The sequence below is a fragment of the Jaculus jaculus genome, chromosome 14, assembly GCF_020740685.1.
Source record: "Jaculus jaculus isolate mJacJac1 chromosome 14, mJacJac1.mat.Y.cur, whole genome shotgun sequence".
In the NCBI taxonomy this organism is placed as follows: Eukaryota; Metazoa; Chordata; class Mammalia; order Rodentia; family Dipodidae; genus Jaculus; species Jaculus jaculus.
The window spans coordinates 7809757-7827751 of record NC_059115.1 but is presented as its reverse complement, the minus strand read 5'-3'; the positions used below and the strand labels follow the sequence as shown (position 1 = coordinate 7827751).

The following is a 17995-nucleotide window of genomic DNA, read 5'->3' as shown; positions in this document are numbered from 1 at the left end:
TCAGGCTTTGGGTGATTTCTCTCTCTTGGCAACTGAACCAAGCTCATGCTCAGAACCATCCGTCCTCCAAGAAGGCCGCCAGCCTGCCTCTGCACATCCTGAAGGGAAGCTTGGCTCTTCACCCCAGCTGGCCGGGCTGACCCGCCCCGGATCACATGGCAGAGAGTCTTGCCAGGCAGAAGGACACCTTATTGTGCGAGTAAGAACTAACCAGAAAGGCCAAGTTTTAGCTCAGGATTGGGTGGGGGGTGGGTCTTGGGTAAGTGATTTTTCTGCCACGGAAAGAGGAAAGCCAAAGGTAGCTGGGGCCCCGTCCTGAGTAGAATTGTTCAACTGTTTCGTTTCTCTTTCCCAGTGCTGAGGATGAACCCAGGGCCTTGTGCATGCTGACAAAATGCTGGACCACTGAACTGAGCTAAGCCCCCAGCCTCCAGGGGAGAACCATAAGTGAACTACAGTTTCTGTGTCCCATGGAGTGCCCCAAAGGGACAACTACCAAAAAAGTGAGCCAGGCAGGGTGGCACATGCCTTTAATCCCAGCACTTGGGAGGCAGAGGTAGGAGGATCGCCCACCATTAGTTGGAGGCCATCCTGAGACTACAGAGTGAGTTAGACCCTACCTTGGAAAAAATAAAGTGAGTCTAGGGCTAGAGATGGTTCAGTGGTTAAAGGCACTTGCTTGCAAAGCCTGATGGCCTTCTGTAAAGCCAGATGCACAAAGTGGCATCTGCACCTAAAACTTGTTTGCAAGTGGCAAGAGGCTCTGGTGCCCTCCGCCCTGGGGAAGTTATTTATATAAAAAAGTGAGTCTAAACCCCAGCATGGGGGTTGGGGAAGCACACAGAAGGGACATAAGCCTTCACACTCAGCAAAACCTCCACACGGAGCAATTCGCGGGACAGGCGACAAGAAGCGCTGCATTAAGACCGCAAGAGGTTTGCAGGCAGAGCAGGAGTGAGCCAGGGAGGAAGGGGGACTCAGAAATACGGACCTAGGCCTGGGGAGGTGGCTCAGTAAGTCAAGCATTTGCTGCCCAAGCGTGAGTCCCGGAGCTCAGACCCCCGGCACCCAGGTGGACGTGGACACCGTGCTGAGTGTGCCTACGGCAAGGTGGGAGGCGGAGACGGACAGTCCCCTCTGGAAGCTCGTGGGCAACCGCGGCACTGAACCAGAAACCAGGGCTCAGAGAAGGTGAAAGATGAGGACCGTCGCCTGCGGTCGCCCCCCGACCACTACGTGTGTGCCGTAGCATGCTGGTGCCCACACTTACACGTCAAAAACACAGCAACACCAAACGCAACATAGAGGGCCAGGTGGTGGTACGCACCTTCAATGCCAGCACCTGGGAGGCTGATGTCAGAGGGTTGCAGTGAGTTTGAAGCCAGCCTGAGACTACACAGTGAATTTTAGGTCAGCCTGGGGTGGGGTAAGACCCTACCTCTAGAAAACAAAAAATAACTTCTTACTTATCTATTTTTAAATTATTTATTTATTTGAGAGAGGGAAAGAGAATGGGCAAGCCAGGGCTTTGAGCCATTGCAAACAAACTCCAGATGCATGTGCCATGTTGTGCATCTGGCTTACGTGGGCCCTTGGGAATCAAACTGAGGTCCTTTGGCTTTGCAGGCAAACGCCTTAACTGCTAAGCCATCTCTCCAGCCCTTACCTTAAAAATTGATGAGAGAGAAAGAGAATGGATGCACCAGGGCTTCCAGCCACTGCAAATGCACCGCTACCCTGTGTAAGTGGCTTTAGGTGGATACTGGAGAATTGAACCAGGAACCTTAGGTTTTGCAGGCAAGTGCCTTACACACACACACACACACACCAACCTCTTGCCACTACAAAGAACATGAGCGCATGTGCATGCACGTGTGGAGACCAGAGCATAACCTCAGGTGTTCTTTCTCAGGCTCTCTCCACCTTCTCTGAGGCAGCGTCTCGCTGGCCGGGAGCGATCCGCATAGGCTCAGCTGGCTGGCCAGTGAGCCCAAGTACTTTCTTACAAGTGTGCACCACCGTGCACACTTTGATGTGGGTTCTGGGGGTTTAATTCAGGCCCTCATGCTTGTAAGGCAACTACTTTACCCACAGAACTACCTCCTGGGCCTGTGTTCATATTTTGCTATTTTTTTTAATGTTTTAAAAAGTTTTATTTTTATTTTATTTATTTGAGAGAGAGAGACAGAAAGAGAGGCACAGATATATAGAGAAAAATGTGTACACACACACACACACACACACACACACACACACACACATATAATATTATTATTATTATTTTGGTTTTTCAAGGTAGTCTCACTCTAGCCCAGGCTGACCTGGAATTCACTATGTTGTCTCGGAGTGGCCTCAAACACAGCGATCCTCCTACCTCTGCCCCCGAGTGCTGGGATTAAAGGAGTACGCCACCATGCCCGGCTTAAAAAATATATTTTTTATTTATTTGAGAGAAAGAGGGAGAGAGAGAGATGGGCACACCAGGACCTCCAGCCACTGCAAATGAACTCCATACACACACACCACTTTGTGCATCTGGCTTCGCATGCTGAGCCCTCTCTCTATCTCTATTACATGTGTTTTTCTTTTACGTTAAGATGAAGTCTCACTATGTAGCCCAAGCTGGCCTCAAATATTCTATCCTCCTGCCTCAGCCTCCCCAGATGCTGGGATTAAAGGCCTGTGCCACCATATATATATATGTAAATTGTTAAAGCAGATTTTTGTTAGAAACTGAGTTAAATAATTATCTCTCACTTCTGCTACAGCCAGCCAGGAGATATTTAGTACCAGAAATTGTCTCAATGACAAATGACAAATTTGTCAAATGACAAATTGAAGTCTGCTCCTAGCTTCTTTTATTTTTAATTTTTTGGTTTTTCAAGGTAGGGTCTCACTCTAGCTCAGGCTGACCTGGAATTCACTATGGAGTTTCAGGGTGCCCTTGAGCTCACTGTGATCCTCCTACCTCTGCCTCCCCAGTGCTGGGACTAAAGGGGCTGGAGAGGTGCCTCAGTGGTTAAGTGTGTTTTCTGTGGAAGCGTGAGAACTTAAAATCACTTGAGTTTGAATCTCCAGTATCCACATAGACAGCTAGCCATGGCCACACGCGTCTGTAACCCCAGGACCTGAGGAGGAGCCCAAAGAATCACCGTGGCTCGTGAAACACCAGACTTCCAGGATTGGTGCAGAGACTACAACTGATGAGAAACCAGGCAGACAAGTTGTTGCAGTCAGGTTCACACTGCTGGTAGAAATCACCCAACCAAGAGCAGCTTTTGGGGAAAAAAACAGGGGGGTTACTTTGGTTTACAGGCTCCAGGGGAAGCTCCGTGATGGCAGGGGAAACGATGGCATGAGCAGAGGGTGGACATCACCTCCTCGCCGACATTAGGTGGACACAGCAACAGGACAGTGTGCCAAACACTGACAAGGGGACACTGGTTCTAATACCATAAGCCCACCCACAATAATACACTGCCCCAGGAGGCATTAATTCCCAAATCTCCATAGGTTGGGAACCTGTTATTCAGAACATCTAAGTTTATGGGGGATACCTGAATCAAACCACAATATTCCACCCCTGGCCCCCATAAACTGAAAACCATCCATGATGTAAAATACAATGCATTCATCCAACTATAAAAGTCCCCATAGTTTTTATCAATCCTAATGATGTTCAAACATCTCCATAATCCAAGATCTTTTAACTAAGCCATAATACCAAAAAATTCCAAAAACAACTCATAATGGCACAAAATAAACATTCATACTGCAAAAGATGGCACTGGGCATAGCAAAGAAATATTCAACCAATACAAGATTTAAACAGGGCAATCATCAAACTCTGTAGCTCCAAGTCCAACAACACTAAACAGCAACAAGTCTCTAGAACTCCAATTCTGCCCCTCCAGCTAGCTAGGCTACTCATAGGCCTGGAAAACTTCATCGGGAGCCAGCAGCTCTCTTCAGCAGCCATCTCATGGTCCTGGCATCTCCACTGGGTCTCCACTGCAACCCACGGTTCATCCTCATGGCCCCATGGGGTCTCCATGCAGGCATCCAGCAAACCTGCTTCACACTGTCCATGGCCATTTCCAAAATACAAGACCTTGTTACAAACTCAATGGCCCTCTCTTTCCTACATTTCTTACACTCCACAATACAAGGTAGGGTGCCAATTTGTTAATCCAGAGGGGGAATAAAGCAGACTTTGAAGAATAGGACACTCCTTGAGCACTCAGGCCCCTTCAAAAGAATCTATATTCTTCCTGTTGCTCCAGTGCAGGTCAGCTGGCCCAATCTCAAAGATTGTAATCTCATACAATTGCAGCTGAATGGGCTGAAGTTTCAGCCCAAAGATTTCATTTCTGTGCCATATCCCTCTACTCAATAGCAGTCCATTTGTACGCGATGCACCCCTGCACAAATTCTCAGGACACAGGCATAACAACAAGCCTCTCACACAAACTGCTTCTGGCCCAGTCTAGACAAAGCTCCTTTTCACCCTCATAAGCCAAACCTCACAGTCCACAGGTCTTACTGCAGTCAGGTCTTACAGCTCTGACCAGATTAATACATCAAGCTGTACTTACAGCGCTGCAAGGTGTCTCTTAGGCTGAAGTTTCAAATCCTTCCACATCCCTCTTGAAAATCAGCTCCAAGAGGCCAAAACCACACAGTCATATGTCTAACAGCAACTGACACCACTCCTGGTACCAACATTACTGTTGCAGTCAGGTTCGCATTGCTGGCAGAAATCACCTGACCAAGAGCAGCTTTTTTTATTTTGGGGGGGAGGGTTTATTTTAGCTTGCAGACTCAAGGGGGAGCTCTGTGATGGCAGGAAAACGATGGCCTGACATCACCCTCTGGCCAACATCAGGTGGACCATATCAACAGGAGAGTGTGCCAAACACTGGCAAGGGGACACTGGCTGTGATACCCATAAGCCCCGCCCCCAACAATACACTCCCTCCAGGAAGTGTTAATTCCCAAATCTCCATCGGTTGGGAACCTAGCATTCAGAACACCTAAGTTTATGGGGGACACCCGAATCAAACCACCACACAAGTGATAGAGGGGGGCGCCTGACCTTCTCCTGGGGTTGCTGTAGGTGCATGGGGTGTCACATCAGCATACATATGGTACACATCACATACACGCACCACACACAGTACACATGAAAAAACAAACAACGCCTCTGGCTACTTGGAAGTAGCTGGGGACTGCAAACACCCATTCTCTCCTCTTTTCTCCACTGGAGACATGCCATCCTTCCTGCATCCAACATACAAGCAATAAGCATGAAAGAAGCTCCAAGCTTGGGCCTGGTGTGGTGGAGCACGCCGTTGATCCCAGGAGGCAGAGGTCGGAGGATGGCTGTGAGGTCGAGGCCGGCCTGAGACTACATAGTGAATCCAGGGTCAGCCTGGGCTAGAGCAAGACTCTACCTCGAAAAACCAAACAGCAAAAAAAAAGAAGGTCCAAACTCATGCCACAGGTAGAGAACAAGAGAACACAGCTGGCTTTGTCCCCTTCTGACGTTTACTGTCTCGGGAGGAGGCTAGGCTGGAAGACTAGCTCTGGGGGAAAGCCACTAGCCCACAAAGGGCCACTTAGGGCTGGCAGTGAACCGGAAGCCACTCCCTAGATGAAGGAGCAGAGGAGCTGGGAAAGGTTGGGGGACGGGGGATGTGGGGGGGGCAGGATGACGAGACAGCCAAGAGGAAGGGCAAGGGCAGGGATTTTGCAGAGACCACAGCAGGAGGCTCTGCAAGGAACGACATGTGCTCAGTGAAAGGGGCTCAACTCGTGGGTGTGGTGGCCCCTATTGTGACTTCAGCACCGCAGGAAGTGGAGGCAAGATCATCAGGGGTTCAAGGACATCTACAGCTATGCAGAGAGTTTGAGGCCAGCTTGGGCTACAGGAGACATTGTCTTGAACAAACAGCAGACACGACCTGGTGACCAACACGCAGCGTGTGGGCTGCTCCATGTCTCCCGAGTCCTGTCGGCCCCAGAGCCACAGTGAGTGCAGCCAGGAGGGCGTTGGCTGGGTTGGGTCACAGGGGAACTTTGGGGCGGGCACGTCGACCTGCCGAGTCTTGAAGAGGCGTGACGTACACAGGTGCACATGCTGGTCATGACTTGTCAAAAGGCAAGAGTGGACCATGTGCATATTACTGTCTGTAAATTATACCCCAGTGAGAAAAGGTGGGAGGAAGGAAATATGTAGCAGTTCCCTACTTAACCAAGAGGAAGCCAGGCCCAGCCCTCCAATGGATGCCAGAAACCTCAGAAAGTTCCACACACAGTTAAGTTTCCCCATTCCTACAAAGGCCTATTTGGAGCTAGAAGTCTGTAGGTTAGGCTACAGTAAGAGGTTAATAGCAACAGTGAAATAGAACAGTTATAGTAACATACTGCCACAGAAGTTATGTGAATGCTCTCTCAAAATGTGACTTTTTGTGTGCAGTGCACATACATGTGAGTATGTATGAACATGTGTAAGCATGCATGTAGAAGCCAGAGGTCAACAACACTGGGTGTTTTCCTCAGTCACTCTCCACCTTGTTTTTTATTTCATTATTTTATGCATTTGCAAGCAGAGAGACACAGAAATGAGAAATAGACCAAGAGAGTGGGCACGCCAGGGCAGGGCAGCCACTGCAAACCAACTTCAGACGCATACAACTTTGTGCATCTGGCTTTATGTGGGTACTGGGGAATGAACTCGGGTCATTGGGCTCTGCAGGCAAGCGCCTTAACTGCTGAGCAATCTCTCTGGACCGTCCACCTGTTTTTTTTGACATAGGGTCTATCATTGAATCTAGAGTTCAGTGATTAGGCTAGACTGTGTAGGCAGCAAGCCTCAGGGAGCCTCTCTTATCTCCACCTCCCTCCCCAGTGCTGGGATCACAAGTTCCCAACACCAGGCCAGTTATTTATATGGAGAAGCTGGGAATCCAACTGGTTCACCATGCATTTTACCAACTATGCCATCTCCTAGCCCTCTCAAACCAAGTTGTTAGCTGCTGTTTGTTTTGGTTTGTGTTTTCTGAGGTAGAGTCATATGCAGCCCAGGTAGGGCTTGAACTCCTAAATGCTCTGCCTCTACTTCCCAAGTAGCTGTAATCATAGATGTGGATCAGCACACCTGACTTCTGTAGGTGTTTGCTGAGACAGGATCTCACTCTTAAGTCCAGGCTGGCTTGAAACTGCTGAACCTCCTGTCTCAGCTTCCTAAGTGCCAGGGTGACACATGGATATCACCATGTCCCACAATGAACAGTAATCACAACTTCTTATTGGCTACGGATAACTGAAATGGTGGGGAAGGGGAACAGATGGTGAACACATAAACATAAAAGCTTTCTGTGAGAAGGAAAGTGTGCATTGTAGAGAGGGAGGCCACCAGGCCCATCCCAGGGAGGCGGGCCCGGCACAGCCACAGCGAACTAAGCAGAGGGAAGACACAGGGAGGCTCAAGAGCTGCCAACTCACCAAGGGAAATCTCCTCCCCCGACACTGGGCACTTTAATTTTTGGATTTTTGAGGTAGGGTCTTGCTCTAGCCTGGACTAACCTGGAATTCACTATGTAGTCTCAGATGGCCTCGAACTCATGGCGATCCACCTACCTCTGCACTAGGATTAAAGGCGTGCGCCACCATACCCAGCTTCAGAATGGGCATTTTAGATGCCATTTGTGCCCATGGAGAGATAGGAGGGAAATTCTGCTCCAGCAAATTAGTGAGACTGTGAAAATATGTCTGCCTTGGGGGCTGGAGAGATGGCTTAGCAGATAAGGCATTTGCCTGTGAAGCTAAAGGACCCAGGTTCAATTCGCTTGAACCCATGTAAGCCAGATGCACAAAGTGGCGTATGCGTCTGGAGTTCATTTACCGCTGCTGAAGGCCTTGGCAAGCCCATTCTCTCTCTCTCTCTATCTGACTGTTTCTCTCTCTCTCTTTCTGTCAAATAAATAAAATTAAATTTAACAGTTTTTAAAAAACTGCACCTTGCTAGCTCAGTTTCTCCCGCCTCTGATCTGTGCTTATTAACGCCATCTCCCTCACAGAAAGGACAGCCCCTAGAGGTGGTGACAGTCTGGATCCCAGAAATATCACCACTAATAACAACCGTTATTATAGGATACGATAGAGTATCAGTACAAATTCTCCAACAAAAATGGCTCAGTGGTTGAAAGTGCTTGCTTCCAAAGCCTATCAGCCCAAGTTTGATTCCAAACAGGCATTCGTTTATAGATGCAGCTTGTACATGTACGCACGCACACGCATGCACACACAATAAATACCTTAAAAGAAAAAAATATTATGTAGGTCGGGGAGGGGTAACAGACAAAAATGAGCAACAAATTGTATGGGAAGCTTATATGAGACTATGCTATCCTCTGAACTCTAACTGGGGTCTCAAATGTCCATAACAAAAAGCTAAAATAAGGGCTGGAGAGATGGCTTAGTGGTTAAGGCACTTGCCTGCACAGCCAAAGGACCCAGGTTCAATTCCCCAGGACCCACATAAGCTAGATGCACAAGGTGGCATATGCATGCAGAGTTCGTGTGCAGTGGCTGGAGGCCCTAATGTGCCCATTCTCTCTCTATCTGCCTCTTTGTCTCCCTCCCTCCCTCTCTCTCAAATAAAAAAAAAAAAGAAGAAGAAAAGAAAAACATAAAAAGCTAAAATAAAACAAAGTGAGTCACACTCCTTCAGAGGTTGGCCATCTAGGTATTTAAGCTTAACCATCACTGAAAGAGACACGTTCCATTACAGAAGAAACCCAGAAGCAGGTATCTGACCACCTGACACAATGCCCTCCATTTAAAACACCAACACGGGGCTAGAGAGATGGCTCAGTGGTTAAGTCACTGCAACCTAACGGCTGGGTTTCATTCCCCAGTACCCACATGAAGCCAGGTGCACAAAGTGGGGTATGTGTCTGGAGCCTAGAGTTCATCTACAGTGGCTGGAGATCCCAGCGAGCCCATACTCAATTTCTTTGTATCTCACTGTTTGCAAATAAATGAATAAAATATATATTTTTAACACTGCCAGTAGCCCTTGATTTCCCACCAGGAATAGATGGTAAGACCCTATTGCTGAAGACTCCACATACTTGGGCTAAAAGGTCACTGAGAAATCCTGCTGGGGCTGAGCTGAAAACCTCCTCCATGTAGACCAGCTGACAGAAAGCTGGAAGAAGCCATTCTGCATGCAGTTCAATGGGAGAGAGAGAAATCACCAGTGAAGGTACTCAACAGTGGACACTGCAAGCCTTATATTGGGCCAGCCAGGCCAAATGAGCCAACGGTGCAATAGTGGCAAGTCTGTCATGGTGGAAACCAACTGCCCTCTAATTTGACTAGAGGCCTGCTCCATGGGAGGGAATACATCCCTGATACTGAAAACTTAAAACAGGGATAGTCATGAGCCCTAGGGGTGTAATGTCTGCTGCTGTCTGGCTAAATGTATATACTATGCTCACCAAACTGCCCAGTAAGTACTTCTTTTAATGTTCATACCCTTATGTTAATGTTACTCTTACTTTTGGTAGAGAACCTTCTCTTTTCAGATGGCAGTGATCTTGGGATGACTCAGAAGGCACCATGGTGCTGGAAAGAAGTGACAGAGGAGTGCTCAGCACTGCAATATCTCTATCACACCTTCCAAGGCTTAGGTTCCGTTGTGGAAGAGGTGGCAGAAAGAATGTAAGAGCCAAAGGAAGGGTAGGACTCCTTACAACGTGCTCCCTCCAGACAGAAAATGACCTGGATATCCATGACCTCACAGTGCCTGACACTACCTACACAAGACCATCATAATAGGAGGTAAAAAGATCATGACATCAAAATAAAGAGAGACTGATCGAGAGGGAGAGGAGATATGATGGAGAATGAAGTTTCAAAGGGGAAGGTGGGGGAAGGGAGAGCATTATCATGGGATATTATATACAATCATGGAAGTTGTTAATAAAAAATAAATTATTTAAAAAAGTGAAGAAGAAAAGCAGATGCTAAAAGCCCATGGGAAGGGAGAGAAGGGGATCAGAGCCAGACAAAAAAAGCTGAGAGTGGGGCTGGAGGGATGGCTCAGTGGTTAATGCATTTGCCTGCAAAGCCAAAGGACCCAGGTTCGATTCCCCAGGACCCAGGTTAGCCAGATGCACAAGGGGGTACACAGGTCTGGAGTTCTGGAGTTCGTTTGCAGTGGCTGGAGGCCCTGGCGCACCCATCCTCTCAAACTTTTTCCCTCTTTCTCTGTTAAATAAATAAAAATATTAAAAAAAAAAAAAACCACACCAATAGTCAGGCGTGATGGCACACGCCTTTAATCCCAGCATTTGGGAGGTACAGGTAGGAGAATCACCATGAGTTCAAGGCTACCCTGAGACTACACAGTGAATTTCAGGTCAGCCTGAGTTAGAGACCCTACATGGAAAAACCAAAGCAGAACAAAGCAAAAAGCCCGCCAGTAGGGAGGACTGGAAGTGAAGCTCAGTGTCCTGTGGGAGGCCCTGGCTTCCAAGCCCAGCACCAAGAAAAGTAAAGGAGATCCTGGAGTGGTGGTATCCTTTCTAAAGAGGCTGAGGCAGGAAGATACCAAGTTCAAGGTCCCCATGGGCTAAGTCAGTTCAAAGTCAGCTTAGGCAATTCAGTGAGACCTTGTCTCAAAATGAAGAATAAATAAAAAGAGGGCTGGAGGCTGGAGAGATGACCTAGCTGTTAAGGAGCTTGCCTGCAAAGCCAAAGGACCTAGGTTCGATTCCCCAGGACCCACATACATAAGCCAGATGCACAAGGTGGCACATGCATCTGGAGTTGGTGTACAGTGGCTGAAGGCCCTGGTGCACCCATTCTCTTTCTCTAAGAAAGAAAATAAAACTAAAATATATTAAAAAAAAAAAAAAAACAAGATGGCCAGGTGTGGTGGTGCACACCTTTAACCCCAGCCCTCAGGAGGCAGAAGCAGGGATAGCCGTGAGTTCGAAACCAGCCTGAGACTACACAGTGAATTCCAGGTCAGCCTGGGCTAGCGTGAAAACAAAGCAACAACAACTAAAGAATAAAGAATAAGGTGGACAGCAACTGGCCTCCATATGCACACACACGCACTCACACATACATAAATACACACCCAGATGCACACACAGTACGCGCACACACACACATTTCACTTTACACCTGCTCATTATGGAGTTCATGACAGCTGGGCTGAAAAGCCCCCATAGAGAGCCATCACAGCTACGCTGACTGACATGTTGCTTCATCCACAACTATCTGATGAGGATGGTACTGGAATGAACCCATTCAACAAATGGGGAGACTGAGGCCCAAAGCCAGCAAGCCCTTTGCTACAACCACTCAGCCAACAAAGGGCTGGATATGGATTCAAACTGATAGATCATTGGGTTCCTGAATTACTCTGGACCTTCTCACTCCCACATATGTTGCAAGATCATGAGAGGCAAACACGGTATGTGGCCTAGTGACCACAACCCGGAGGACAGGTTGGATACGAACAGCCAGGGCAGGGAACGATTTCCTTAAGCTATGGTAACCCAGGTATCTCTGAGAACTATGGCCAGATGAAGTTCAGGGCCAGGTGCAGTGAAGCCAACTACCCAGAGTCCATCCCCACACAAAGCGATCTCCCATCAGGTGTCCCATGCAGGTGGAAACATCTGGAAACACCTCCACACAGGAAATGAGCTTTATCCATCCAACAGTATGCCACGGAGTCCAGCAACAGGTGGAGGGGAGGGTGCGCACAAGAGGGTGTCCCAGGGAGATGAGCTGAGAGAATAGGAGAGCATCTGCCAGCTGTACATGAAGAGTTCTTGGGAGACAAGAATCTTCATGAGAATGTGCACACACAACCTCAGAACTGTCCCTGGACAGGACAGCTGGGGGGGGTTCACAGATGCTGGGAGGTGTGGGTTTTTGGACTCATAAGCACTTATGCATTGACATTGTCCCATATGCATTTATAAGTTAAGAAACAGAAAAACTAGCCAGGTGTGATAACACATGCCTTTAGTTCCAGCACTCAGGAGGCACAGGTAGGTGGATCACCATGAGTTAAAGGCCAACCTGAGACTACATAGTGAATTCCAGGTCAGTGTGGGTTACAGAGAGACCTTACCTTGAAAAACCAAAAACAAATAAATAAATAAATTTAAAAAATGAAAATAAATATAAACAAAAGAAAAGAAACAGAGAAATTGGGTATGGTGGCACAGTCAGGGAGGCAGAGGCAGGAAGATCTCTGTGAGTTTGAGGCCAGCCTGGGACTACAGAGTCAGTTCCAGCTCAGCCTGAGCTAGAGTGAGACCCTACTTTGGGGGGAGGGGTGGAGAAAGAAATAGAAGCTGGGTGTGGTGATATACCTCTGTAACCCCAGCAAGTGAGAGGAGCAGGAGTTCAAGGCCATCCTAAGCTAGATACACCATTTATCAGAAAGGAAAGGGCTGGAGAGATGGCTTAGTGGTTGGGGGTGTCTGCTTGCAAAGCTTGAGGTCCTGAGTTTGATTCCCCAGTACCCACTTGGAGCCAGATGTACAGGGTGACACATGCATCTGGAGTTCCTAAGATACATATTCATTCTCTCTCTGTGTCTGCTTGCAAATATATAAAAGTATTTTTAAAAATGGACTGGGAAAATTGCTTAGTGGTTATGACATTTGGCTGTGAAGCCTAAGGACCCAGGTTCGATTCCCCAGAACCCACGTAAGCCAGATGCACAAGGGGGCACATGTGTCTAGAATTTGTGTGCAGTGACTAGAGGCCCTGGCGGATCCATTCTCTCTTCCTCTCTATCTGTCTTTCTTTCTCATAAATAAATAAATATTTTTAAAAATATGTATATTTAAAATAAAAAGAGAGAAAGTGGATTCCTCCTAGTAGAGTTGTAAGGCTGCCCAGACAGAATTAATCAAATCCTATCTCAGCCAGTCTTGCACTTCTCCTCCTCCTCACCCCCCGCCCCCCTTCACCCCCCTTCCCAGCTGAAATCCCATCACCATGACTGATCTCCAGGGGCCTGGCCCCCAGGAAGTTTAATTGGAAACAATGGAAGTAACAAAGACACTCTGCTTCCCCTGCCCCCCCCCTCCAATGAATACACACACACATACACAAAACTCATTGTCACCAAACTAGACATGCCTTTAGAAAGCGCTCCCCTCCCTCTCTTTGGGGACCTTGCAAGTCCCTGAGACACAAAGGCGGCAGTCAATTGGGATGGGTCAAATAGGGGTGCTACACCAGGGGGGGAATCCTTGGGGACAACTCAACTCGGGCTTCCTGCACATGCCTAAGTGAGGCTCTAGTGTGGTGCATCCTACATGGCTGGGGACAAAACACGCATACACATACACACACACACACAAAACAAGGAGGGGAAGTGGTAGTTCTGCCTGGAGAATGAGAGCCCCTGGCGAAGCTGACGTCTCATCAGGGGGTTCCTGAGGTTGAAACCATTAAAAGTGAGGGTACCTGTTGGGGGAGGGGCCCCCAAAGAGCCCAGGAAGAGATAACTGGATCTCCCACCCACCCCAGCCTCCCCACTCACTGCAGGGTGGGCGGGGGAAATGGCAGCCAGGGCTCCTTCCAGCCCAGGCTTCTTTCTAGAAAGGAATGCCATGTTTTCCTGTTTCCAATTAAATTCCCCCACCAGTAGCCCTCTGCATTCTTGAGACCGGGAGTCAAGGCAGCCTGGGGGGTGGGGTGGGGGTTGGCTGGGAAGGCTGGCAGCTAGTCCTGGGGTTAGGGAACCCAACTTGCACCCCTGGGCCTGCCCCTATTGTTCCAGATGTCTCTGACACCCCCCCCCCCATCCCTCTGTAGGCTCAGAACAGACCCTACATCCCAGCAAAGGTTGGTGAAGGCCTGGTGGTGGGGGCAGGGCCCTCTGGGAAGAAAGACAGCAAGCAGCGGGTGGGTGGGTTGGGGAACTGTGTCTCCCTCTGGGTCTGAGTCTCCCATCTCCTCCAGATCGACGTCTCCTGTCAGGAGGTGCTCAATTGTAGCAGATCCTTTTCCCAGCAGCCCCTCCTGTCCTGAGAGTCCCCATCACCCCGGGTCTGTCATGATTCATACCTGTCATCTCACCAAGCAGAGTGGAGGGCAGCAGGAAGGGGGAACAAGAGCTCAACTCTCCTGGCATCAGCCTCTGAGTCACATGCAGAAGCCCCTCACCACAGCCTAGCCAGGTGAGCCTCATGGCACACACCCCTGGCATCAGTGTGCTTTTCTGTAAAAAGGGCATCACGGGCTGCAGAGATGGCTTAGCAGTTAAGGCATTTGCCTGCAAAGCCAAAGGATCCGGGTTCGATTCTCCAGGACCCACATAAGCCAGGGGGTTCACGCATCTGGAATTCATTTGCAGTGGCTGGAGACCCATTCTCTCCCCCTGCCTCTTCCTCTCTCTCAAATAAATAAATTAATTAAAATTTTTTTTAAAAAGGGCTGGAAGGATGGCTTAGCAGTTAAGGCATCTGCCTGTAAAGCCAAAGGACCCAGGTTCAATTCCCCAGGACCCACGTTGGCCAGATGCACAAGGGGGTGCACACATCTCAAGTTCGTTTGCAGTGGCTGGAGGCCCTGGCTTCCCATTCTCTCTCTCTCTCTCTTTCTCTGTCAAATAAATAAATAAAAAATAAAATATTTTTAAACAGCATCACCTGTATCAACTTCCTCTCTGTGTAAACTGGAGTGCAGGCAGCACTCTCCCCCAGAGAATGCCAATCCACAGACTAAGGAAGGGCCTGTCCCCAGAGCACTGGTAGAGCTGGCTTACTCCACTTCCCCACGGCGGGGGATTGTGGGGCAGAAGCATGCTGGTCACCTTAGGACCCTTCCCTACCCCTCTGGAATCCCACATCCCACCAGCTTAGTGAGACAGAAATCGCACATATGGCTGCCACTTTCCCCACCCTACCTCAAGGTCAGTTTTGAAAGAACTAAAATTTTTGCTATGTGCACAAAAGAAACTGAGCCATCCAAGTAAACAACCTGCCTAAGGCAACAAAGGGTCTGAGGTAGCGCTGGCCCAATGTGTCCCAGGGCAGGGGCACCACAACAGTCTCACGCAGCCCAGCTTCCCTCCAGGCAAGGCTGGTTGACAGCAATGAGGCCAAGTCCAGCTCAGGTGAAGGCGGGGAAGGTGACAGGAGGCCAGCTTCCAGGCACCGTCCTTGGGCACTGAGCCAGGCCTGTCCTGACTTGAATGCTTTCCAACTCAGTTCTGGAAGATCCTTCTATGAGAGCCAGGTCCACTGAGGTCAAAAGGGGCAAGTGTCGCAAAGAGACATGGAGAACCTAGCCGTTTCAAACTAAGGAGAAACTTTAGGTGGTCCTCAATTGGGACTCAAGATGACCCAGTACTGTGTGACCTTAGGCTGGCTCCCCTTAACGTCTCGAGGTCTCAATGAGCCTGCTTGGAAAATGGAGAGCAATCACCGTCCCAGCTTCCTCCTCAGACTGGCCAGTGTATAATGTACTTTGCAGTAGCCAATGCTTAATACTCCCGGGGTGGAGAACGGTTATTTCCGGCTTCTGAGATGTGGGGGGAGCTACAGAGGAAGGCAGGGGAGGTAAACAACCCCCGTTAGGTCTCACGGGGCAGAGGAAAGGGGTGGTCCCCCAGCGAGGCCTCCCCTGTTTTTCTCATGGGGGGATGGGATCAGAATTGATGGAGCCCCCACCCCCAGCGCAGGTGCAGGGACAGGGTGAATGTCAGTAGGTCTTGGTCGCTGGTTTCCCTCCCAAGTGCCCTCAGAAGGATGTACTCATCCCCAGATTTTTATTACACTGTTGGAGTGGGGCGGGGTGAGGGGGGGACAAAAGGGGTCGAGGGTCGAACTACGGGGTTGGGTATCAACTGTAAACCCCCAGGCTCGGGGCCATCTGAAGGCCCTGTCACCAGGGCTTTCCCTGGAGAGCTGACCCAGGCAGCCTCTGACCCCACCTCCCGGGGCGTTCAGCTGCTCAGAACCACAAAGCAAAACAAAGGGGCGCGGGGAGGAAGGAGCCACCGTTGCCTTCCAGTCACCGCTGGCGCCCGAGCCCGCCCGGTCCTCCCGGCTGGCGAAGGACCAAGGCCTGGGCTGGGCAGCTCCCTCGGTCCCTTGTCTTCCCCGCGGCTGCCTGTGACAGGAGCCGGGGAGAAGCCACCGAAGGGGCAGCTGAGGCGATGGGAAAACCAGATGGCTCCAGCCCTCCTCCCTCCTCCTCCATCCCTCCCTCCGGTGCCCGCGGCCTGGCGGTCCTCCGCAGGGACCCAGGGAGGCCGCGGGCCCGGCTCGTCGGGGCTCACCCCCGAGAAAGGACTGCCTTTGTCTAAAGGTCACCACCCGGAGCGCGGTGCCCTGGCTGGGCCTGCTGCCTCCCCATTCCCAGGCCGAAGGAGTTGGAGACCATGGGCCGCCCCAAATCCCGAGAGATGACAGGCGTGCGGCTCCCCCTTCACTCCACCCCCCTGCAAATTGGTCCCCAGGAACGACCCCCTGCGAGACCAGCCAGCTGCGGGGAGGGGGAGCATGGGGGCCCATTCGCTCCCTGCTGAGGATTGGGAAGAGGAGGGGGAAACAAGCCAACTCCGCTCATTGTTTCGGGGCGATGGGGAAGGGAATATCCAGTGGTCTCCTTCCCCATCCCTCCCTCCCCCAGCCTGCTTGAGGCCCCGATTTTCCCCCGGCACCCCCCACCCCAAGTGGAGAGGGGGCGCACAGGACGAACGACCAGGGGAGAGAGTACAGCTGGCCGGCGGCGGCTGGGGAACCACCACCCGCTTGCCCCACGGTCCCCTCCAAAAGGCGGGGAGCAGAGTGAGGGTGGGGGGGTCTCCGCGCTCCTCCCCTCCCCCGTGGACCGATCGGCCTGGTCTCTCCGCCGCTCCATTGTATCCCGGGCGAGCCGGCGGGAGGGCCGGGGTCGCACCGGGCACAGGGTTTGGATAGGGGCGCAGTAAGGGGGAGGGGGGCTGTCCCTGTAAGATCGGGGCGGCGGATGGTAGCGGGAGAGAGCGCCTTGGGGTGCAGGGTGGGGGTGTCGGTGGTGGTGGGCGCCGAGCAAAAAAAAAAAAAAAAGCAAAAAGCAGTAGCAGCAGCGGGCGCTGCGCCCCGGTTGGGGGGCTGAGAGTGTGAGTGTCGGGGGGGAGTGGGTTCGGCCCCGGCTCCGGCTCCCCCCTACACACACACCCTCGCCGCCAACCCCCACTCCCCCCTCGCTTTTGCGCCCTGTCACAGCCCCGACTCGCAGGTAGAGAGAGTTAAGAGATTTAAAGAGAAATTGCTACATTGTGAGAAACTCACCCTGATGTTTGAGCAGCCGTCGGCGCGGGGTCTCCGGGACGGCCCCGCACGGGCTGCACAGGGAGGACCCAGAAGGGGCCGGACGGCCGGGCCGGTCAGCGCACTGCCTGATCGCATGGCGGCCGCTGCGCTGCGCCCGGGCCTCGCCACCACCCTGCGCCGGGCCCGCGCGCCCCGCTCCACGCCCGCTCCGGGGAGCGCCCCTCGGGTGTGCAAAGAAAAAAAAAATTTTTTTAATTAAATGCAAAAGGGGAAAAAAAAAAAAAGCCTTGCAGGTTTTGTGTCCCGCCCCCCCTTCTTCCTCCTCCTCCTCTTCCTCCTCCTCTTCCCTCCGCCCTCACAGGAGGAGGAGCTTACGGAAAATCCCACCCCTTCCAGCCTAGGGCAGCCAGTAGTAGCCCAGAGAAGTCGAGTGGCGGGTCAGGTAGCCAATGAGAAGGCGTGCACTCCTGGGGCGGAGCGCCGCGCTCCCCCCTCCTCCCTGGCTCGGCCGGGGTTCCCAGTGCGCCTGCTCGGCTGTGGTGCGAAGTGGGGCTCCGGGTGGAGGCGGTGCTGGTGATCGCGGTGGGAGTTGAGCTTGAGGGTTTCGCGCGATCGGGACCGTGCGGAGGGAGAGACCGCACCCCCGTGCATCCTAGGCGCGTGACGCCCAGGCTCGGCCC

The 17995-nt window shown here is 51.2% G+C and overlaps 1 protein-coding gene across 1 annotated transcript in view; it reads right to left on the bottom strand.

Annotated features, from left to right (window-relative positions):
* Bicra (BRD4 interacting chromatin remodeling complex associated protein) overlaps positions 1 to 17450 on the bottom strand; it is an 85839-nt gene extending 68389 nt beyond the window's left edge. Inside the window, exon 1 of the mRNA XM_045134374.1 lies at positions 17334 to 17450. The gene's annotated coding sequence lies outside the window, so the exon portion shown is untranslated. The remainder of the gene's footprint in view (positions 1 to 17333) is intronic.
* Positions 17451 to 17995: the final 545 nt, after the last annotated feature.